Here is a 9,007-nt window from a genome sequence, read left to right as displayed (position 1 = left end):
AAGATGCTCTTGGGAATTCGCCTTAAGCAGCTCAGCCCCTCTCCTTGGGTGGAGAAGCCCTCAGACTCACCCTTCCAGAGCGACTCCCTCCCCTGCCTCTTCCCCCATCTTCTCTCTCCCTTTGACAGGGCTTGTAGCCTCTTAGAGAAAGCGGGCTTTCAGCACGCTCCCCTCCCCCTTCCTCCCAGCAGGGCTGTGTGCCTTGGAGCTGGTGTTGGAAGGCGGCTTCGCTCGACGCCCCTCCCCCACCCGCTGGAACCTCGGGCAAGGAACAGCTTCCCTGCCCATCCCCCTCGGGATGCGCGCCCGGCCTTGTGCAGGCGGTGCAGGCCGCGGCTGGAGCACACAAAACCTCCCCCGGCTTCCTCTCCCCATCGGAGCGCAGCCCCCCGAGCTGCAATTCCTCCGGGAGGCTGCCAGACCCAGTGCGTGTGCACGGTTTTTCAGAGCCTGTCCCTCCCTGCTGCAGACAGGCCCAGCGCGGCACTCTGCACAGCCACCGTCCGCCAGCTCACAAGTCACATCCACTATCTTCAGATACTTGCTGTGGCAAACAAAACAAAGGCATCTATCTAGAACTGTCTGAAGCAAATAAATGTCTTCCCTAGAGGAAGCAAGGTCTTGCCTGAGACCCACACTTCGGAGGTAGACAGGCCAGGGGCCTTGGGAAGAGAAACCCAGTAGCAGACTCCGCCTGAGCAGAAAGCACACGGGGCTGGGAGACGGCTGAGGGGCAGTGTTTGCCTACCATGCCTGAGGTACAGGCAGAATTCGGGCCACCTAAGGGTTGCAGATGTGGCCAGAGACAAGGCCTGGAGATGACAGGGTTAGTAGGTCGTATCTAAGAACAGTGTTTTTTGTTTCAGGGCTTCCGGTCAAGTCCATTCTGTCCACTTAAACATTCATAAAGGCCTTTTTGGAAGTTTCAGGAACTCAGCAGGGATCTAATCATACAAGCAGATAGATACACACAGGGTGAAGTCCCTGTTGAACAGGAAAGCCCGATTAGACGGGTCAGAGAGAACTCCCTACAGAAAATTCCTGAAGTGGGCCGTGTGTAGTGGCCCATGCCTTTAATCCCAGCACTTAGGGAAGCAGAGGCAAGCCTGGTCAACACATAGTGAGTTCCAGGACAGCCATAGCTACATAGTGAGAGCCTGTCTTCAAAACAAAAAGGCCCTTAAGTGATATGGGGAGGACAAGAGAGTGCAGGGAGTTGAGAGAGAAAGCAGAGTGCTGACCTAGACAAAACAGCAATTAAAATAAGTACTGGGAAGATTCTAGAAACTGAGTGAAACCCAGTGCACCATCCTAGCTGTGTGCACACACCATTGTAGGTATTAAAAATGACGGGCCCTGAGCTGGGGGAGCAGTGGCGTCTAGATCCCCATAGAGCTGAGCTGTCAGGAAGGCTACCAAGTCTCAGGAGACAGGAGGCACCACCTCAAGCTGGAGTGCACACTGCAGAAGCTGGCACCCAAGGACAGGCTGCTGGAAGGAAGCACACACTGCTAACTCCATGGTATGGCATCCAGAAGTCCCATCCCTGCCACGTGTGAGGGGCAGAGCCTGGGCCCTGGTGCCAGAACAAGCCGGGACCAGCCAATCATCCAGCATAGGACAGCGTAATAAACAGTAGTGTCCAAACTGCAGTGGCACACACCTTTGGTCCCAGCACTTGAGAGGCAGAGGCAGGCAGATCTCTGTGAGTTCAAGGCCAGTGTGGTCTACAGAGCGAGTTCCAAGACAGCCAAGGCTACACAGTGAAACCCTGTCTCAAAAAACCAGAAAGAAAAAAAAAATAAGACAGCAGAGAAAAGAGATTTATTCAATGTAGCCACTTTGGGAAGAGGAACACAGAGGTCCAGGTCCATCTTGGGGGTCCTAAGGTAAGTTTCGGGTTAGAGGTCAGCATAACTGAGCAGTCCTGGCCATGCTGTGGTGGTGCTCTGAGCTCCAGGGGATCTCACAAGATAGCCTGGCAAGTGGTCAGGACTGTGAGATCTCCGTCCTGAAGACAAGCTCCCCATCTGGCTGTCACCACTGGTCAGTCGTTTTCTTTTCCCAGGACAAAACTCCTGAGGAAACGTTCTTGGATTTCACTGTGTTGATAACCTCAGAACCAAAGAGAGGTCGGGAGTATCTCTTTAGAGTGTCTTCATTCCTGTCAGGTGGGTCCCAAGGCAATGCACACTTATAGTCCTAGCACTAACTGGGAGGCTGAGCCAGGAGGATCGAAACCAGAGACCAGCCTCAAAGTTTTATCTATAATGAGATCAAGACCAGCCTGCATGACAGACTCAACACCAAGGTGGTTCATGCTAACATTCCCGCACTCCAGGGGCTGATGCAGGAGGATGGCAAGTTTGAAGCTAGCCTCTTCTACAAATCAAGATCTGAGAAAGAGAGAGAACCAATTAAGTCTAAAAATGATGACACTGAAGAATTTTAAAGCAAGAAGTAATATAATATGGGGCACATTCTTGTTTGGGTTTGGGATATTTTTATTATTTATTCATAGTAGTGAGGCTTGAACACACAGGTTAAGTAGGCCCTCTATCACCGAGCTACAACTTCAAGCCCGGGGATGAGTTAAGTATCCAGTAAAGAGGAAAAAAAAAAAAAAAAAAAAAAAAAATCAAGCCAAAACAAAACCCCTGAAAGGCACAACTAGAAGCTGAGGTCAGTTTACCTGGTGGGAAATGAGTCTGGAACCTGGAAGGTGGAGATGGACAGAAGAGCAGCAAGATTCGGAGAAACTTGGGGGCTGAGAACAGAATTTAGAGTCATTAACGTGCCGTACAGACGTGAAGACCTGAATTCAATCAGCAAAGCCCATGTGGAAAAAAAAGACAAAAGCCAGGTGTGGGGCCAGCATTGGGAGGTGGCTCAGAGCCAGCCAGCTCAATCACACAAACAAACAAAGACCCTCACAAACTGTTCGCACCTAGGAACCACACCCAGTGTTTTTTTTTTGTTTTGTTTTGTTTTTTTTGTTTTGTTTTTTTTTCCCGAGACAGGGTTTCTCTGTGTAGTTTTGCGCCTTTCCTGGAACTCACTTGGTAGACCAGGCTGGCCTCGAACTCACAGAGATCCGCCTGGCTCTGCCTCCCGAGTGCTGGGATTAAAGGCGTGCGCCACCACCACCCGGCCTGACACCCAGTGTTATATTCCGGCTTATGCACATGTACACCCACACCACATTCAGGAGAGATTTAGGAACCTGGACAGAGTATCTCGTGTTTGTAATCTCAACAGTTTGGAGTCTGAGGCAGGAGGACTACCCAAAGCTTGAGGCTAGTCTGAACTAAGAACGGGACTGTCTCAAATCAAAAGGAAGCCATCATAGGCATTCTTCCTCCGCTTCCTGGCCATTGCTGCGTAGGCTGCTTACTCTTCCCTGCCCTCCCCACCACGATGGATGGAAACGGTGAGCTAAAATAAATTCGTTCCTCCCGTTTACGGCAGGAATGCTGTCACGGAATGGACAGATGTCTAAGAGGAGGCGTGGAGTGGGGCAGATGCCTTCAACCTCCCAGAAGAGTTCTGAGCCTGAGAAATAAAACAGGAGCCACACAGCAGTGGCTTTCAGACTTCCGCACACCCACAATAAGTCGCCCGCCCATTCCCCATGGCTCCACCACACCTAAGCATGTGTATTGTCCAAGGCTGTCATGACCCTGGCTCTAGGACTCCACAAGGGCAGGAACCGGCCTCACAGTCTTGTCAATCCATCTTTTTCTCAAATGGAGAACTGGGGGCTAGCCTGTGCCAGGCTCTGGGTTCAAAATGCTGCCAAGCGAGGAGGTCAGGAGGAGGTGGAATTACGGGTAAGTTTTCTCTGAGAGTGGCTCGTCCAGGTTCCCTCCAAGTGGCGGTGCATATCCCTTCATCCCTCTGCGCTGGGCCCGGATGCTCTCCTCCAGCCCGCCCTGCCCCCTGCGCAAAGAGCTGGGGGCGGTGTCCGTATGAGTTGCTTTTCAAAGCCTTGGTTGCCATGGGGACGGCGGCGCGGGCCTCTGTGGTCCGTAACTCACGCTCCAGGGACCCGACCAATGGACAACAAGCTCTATAACGCAGCTCACCAATCGGCAGGCTCTCCCGACGGAGCGCCCGGCCCTCTGCCCAGGGATGCCACCAATTTATGGCTTCTGTTTTTTTTTTTTTTTTTTTTAAGGAATTCTTCAAATTAGAAGGAACTGGAGCCAGGCCTCTCTGCCAGATGCAGCCCGAGTGCTCTTCGGTTTCATTCTGTATTAGACAATCAAACAATACATGCTGATCTCTGCTGAAGTAGTTTGAGGCAGTGAACATGTGGGCCACCGGCTTTACGTACCCTGGCTACGCCAGTTTCATAAATGATCAAGAAATCAGTCATCCTTCTTTATTCTTGTTTATTTATTTAGGCATGTTGAGACGGGATTTCACTGGTCATGAATTTACAGCAATGCTCTTTAGCCTGGCCTCTCAAGAGCTGGGTTCCAGGTCGGCATCACTTGGTCTCTCTTTCTTGCTATTTTAAATACAAGTTGCAAGCTGGGCACGGTGGTGACAGACTAATGTGAGCTCTTGGGAGGCGAATGCAGGAAGGCCAGGAGATCAAGGGTCCCTCTCTAGGCTGGCCTTCACTAACATGTGACAAGGTGCTGCTCATCAGCCACCTCACCGACCCATGACTGTATTTTTTTAAGCAGTTTCATGAGATGTTGGCTTAATTAACAGATGGCTTTTATTGAATCCAGCCTAACTCCTGGATCCCAAATATACTAAAACTGAAGAACAAATCTCTTAATCCATGGAAGAAACAAAAGTCTGTTTTGGTTTGCTTTTGAGACAGAATCTGTATAGCCCAGGGCAGCCTTACTCACAGCAACCGTCCTGCCTCATCTCCCAGCACTGGAATTACAGGCATGATTCATGGCACCTAACTCAAGAAATTTAGATTTTTTTTTTCTTACTTTTAATTTCTTCTTTGCTTTTTCTTTCAGGCCTTGTTGCCTTTTGAGTCAGGGTCTCGATTTAGCTCTGGCTGAGCCCAGACTGGCCTTAAAACCTACTGCCATCCTGCTGCCTCAGCTTCCCAAGTGCTGGGGTGACAGGCAGGCGCCACCCAGCCCAGCAAGTCATTCTCATTTTTAAATGAGCCACATAACTGTTTTGACACTCCAAGGCAGTGATTCTCAACCTTCCTAATGCTGTGATTCTTTAATGCAGTTCCTCATGTTACGTTACTACTTCATAACTGTAATTTTGCTACTGTTGTGAATCGTAATGTAAATATCTGATATGCAGGATATCTGATATTCAACCCCTATGGGGTCTTGACTCACAGGTTGAAAACCACTGCTCTAAAGTCTAAATGAACTTAATGTTTTAAAAAGTCTTTTGCTTATTTGGGGATGTCACTCTGCAAGTAGAAGGCTTACCTAGCATGTCCCCAGCACTACAACAACCGGGTGTTTGCCACTGGGTACGCCTCTAATCCCAGCATGCAGGTGGAAGAGAAAGATCAGGAATTCAAGGTCATCTTCAGTTACATATCCAGTCTGAAGATCACTTGAGATGTGTAAAATCCATTCCCAAAAACAAACAAAACACTTTGTGTCATTTATTAAAAAATTTATCTGTGTGTGTGTGTGTGTGTGTGTGTGTGTGTGTGTGTGTGTCCAAGTGCATGCACATGGGGAGGTCAGAGGACAACTTGTGGGAGTCAGGTCTCTCCTTCCATCATGTGGGTCCCAGGAATTGAACACATCTTCAGGTTTGGTGGCGAGCACCTTGCCAGTCTCTTAAAAAAAAATTAGCTGGGTGTGGTGCTACATGCCTTTAATCCCAGCACTCTGGAGGCAGAGGCAGATGGATTGCTGTGAGTTCGAGGCCAGCCTGGTCTACACAGAGAGACCTTATCTCAAAAAGTAAAAAAATAAGTAAAAAAAAAAAAAAAAAAAAAAGGAGGGTGAGCAGGACGCAGAGAACAGGAAGTCCCCAGACTGAATTCATATTGTAGACAAGAGCATGGCCACGCTGAAGATGCTAAGGCCTCAGAACCATGAGGAATTTGCAAAGCTGTTACCATATGGGCCAGGCTCAAGAGAAATGGCAACCTTCCTCCGGAATTTGAGTGATTGATCAGTCTCTACAATGACTGTCAAGTGCAGCTTCCTCCTCCTGCATAGTTTACAGCTTGAGACTGCTCATCTCCACAGCCCTCCTACCCCTGTGTGTTACCTAATAACACTGGGGTTCCGGGTTCGGGTGCTTAGCAAGCACTCACCTGACCCTGGCTTTACTGTACATGTGTCTGTGTGTCTTACTTCATTCCCTCACCACTCCAGTCAGGGTTCCAGAACCCAAGCCACCAGAGTCTCGGCAGGAGACTCAGTAGCTAAGAACACTTGTGGCTCTTGCAGAGGACCCTGGTGTGTCGTGGCAGCTCATACACACTGTAACTCCAGTTCCAGCGATCTGGCACCCTCTTTTGCCTCTGCAAGCACCAGGCATGCACGTAGTGGGCATGCATACATGCAGGCAAAACACTCACATACATAAAAATAGAATAAGTAAACCTTAAAAAAAAAAAACTTTTTGGAGGAGTTTTAGAGTAATAAGGAAATTGTGCATACAAAGTTCCCATCGGCCCCATCCACCATTTCCACCGTTACAGCATCATGTATGTTGGTTTCAATCAGTGAGCCAATACTTAGAGGGGAGCAGTACTGGGTATTGAATCCAGGATTGACACATACTGGGCAAGCAAGCCCTCTACAGCTGGGCTGCACTGCCAGCCCTTTTCCTTTTTAAGAGGCAGCTACCCTGGATGGCTTTGAATTCTCTCTGTACCTCTGAACCTGTGATCTTCCTGCCTCAGCCTGAGGAACTGGCACATACCACCAGGCCTAGTCAAAATTGTTCTTTTCCTATTCCCTGAGCATGCCATGTTGCCTCAGGTTATCTCCTTAGGCTGCTCCTGGCCATGGCATTTTCTCAGACACTAACGTCAATGTTAACGCTCTGTTAATGCTGAATTGGATCACCTCGCTGAGATGGTTCCTGCCAGATTTCTCCAACATAAAATGACCCTTCCCCTACCTCCTTTCAGGCTGGGAGGATGGCTCAGAGGGGAAGAGCACTTGCTGTACAAGCAGGAGGATCCGAGTCCAGATCTCCAGAATTTACCTAATAGCCGCACACACAGCTCTTGTCCCGGGTGGTGTTGAGCCAATGATCACTGGGGTTTGCTGGCTGCCAGCATATACCAGCCTATCTCTGGGGGCAGTGAGAGTCTTTTAAAGGAAATAAGTTGGAAAGTAATACAGACACTGATATCCTTCTGTGGCCTCTGCTCATGTATGGACTCACACACACATCACACATACCACATGCACACACAAAATAAGATTTGACGTTAGTGTCTGAGAAAATGCCATGGCCAGGAGCAGCCTAAGGAGATGAGCTCCCTTTCATTGTGTACTCTGGCAGGAAGTCACTATTCTCAGCCTACGATGCACAAGAGTGGGGAGCTGGGCTTCATCTCCACCGAGAGTGGACTCTACATCATTGGTTTTTGTTTGTTTTGTTTTTCTTTGACAGGGTTTCTCTATGTAGTTTTGGTTCCTGTCCTGGACCTCGAACCCACAGGGATCTACCTGGCTCTTCCTCCCAAGTGCTGGGATTAAAGGTGTGAGCCACCACTGCCCGGCTCTACATCATTAAGTTTTGTCTTCACTCAAGATAAGTCTCTTTTTTCTCATAGTCACTTATCAAGTATAACTCACAGGTGCTTATTAACACCTCATAACACAGCCCAACACCAAGCTCTGTTTCCACCGCACCCGGCTTGATTTTTCAATCTTGCTAATCTCAAAATTATTAACTATTTTTCTTTAATTTTCAACTTTTATTAATTCCTTGAGAATTTCATACAGTATATTTTGATCATTTTCACTCCCACACCTCCTCGTGACTCCTTCTAGACCCGCTCCTTGCTCCCTAGCTCAAGATTCACTCTTTGTTATAAAGTTGAATTCTAATTAATGCATAGCTGTGTAACCACAATTATAGCCTACGGAAGTTTCACTACCCTAAAAGAAAGCCCATCATCCATTTGTTCAAATCTCTTACCACGACACATCTTTTTCACTTTTTGCCATGTTTGTATTTTTTTTTTGTTTTGTTGCATTTTGATTTAGATTAGGTTTTTTGAGAAAGTGTCTCATGTAACTCAGGCTGGCTTTGAACTCCATGTGTAGTAGACTTGGCCTTGAACTCCTGATTGTCCCTCCACTACCCAAGTAAGTGCTGGTCTACATCACCATGTCAATCTTGGTACTTTTTGGTTTTGTTTTAAAGAAGTAAATAGATACAAAGAATAGATATACAGTAGAGTATGTTTGCCATTGCTGCTGTGGTAGCTGGCACTTACTGAACCCTCGACAAATCCTGGGGCTTGTGTTTTATGTGCTCTTCTTGTTCAGATGAGGGGACAGAAGCAAACACACTGAGAAACTCCCTAGAGACTTATGACACTGAACAAAGTTCACCAAGTTCAACTTAAAAGCCTAGACACTTGGTTTTTTCTTTTTATGTGTGTGCACATCTGTATGTGAACCCAAGGTTGCTATCAAGAATCTTCCACCTTATTCTTTGAAGCAGGGCCTCTCAATCAAACCCAGAGCAAGCCAATATGCTGGTCTCTCTGGCCAGCTCGCTCTATGGATCCCCTGGCTGCCTACAGGTTGCCATGGCACTCTGTATTTATGTGGGATCTGGAGACCTAAAATATGGTCTTCTTGTTTGTACAGCAAGCATCCCTTTAACCACCAAGCAATGTCTCCAGCCTCTGTCATAAAAAAAAAAAAAAAGTACTTAGTGTCTATGTGTGCGAATAAGGGCATGTGTATACCACACTGCAGTGTTTGTGCAGAGGTCACAGGACAGCTTGGTGGGATCAGTTCCCACCTTCCCAAGGCTTCTGTGGATTGAACTCAGGTTGCCAGGTACTGGGCCC

Source organism: Peromyscus eremicus, chromosome 4 (genome assembly GCF_949786415.1).
Source record: "Peromyscus eremicus chromosome 4, PerEre_H2_v1, whole genome shotgun sequence".
Lineage (NCBI taxonomy): Eukaryota > Metazoa > Chordata > Mammalia > Rodentia > Cricetidae > Peromyscus > Peromyscus eremicus.
The sequence above is the reverse complement of the archived record's forward strand: the minus strand, read 5'-3'. Positions refer to the sequence as shown.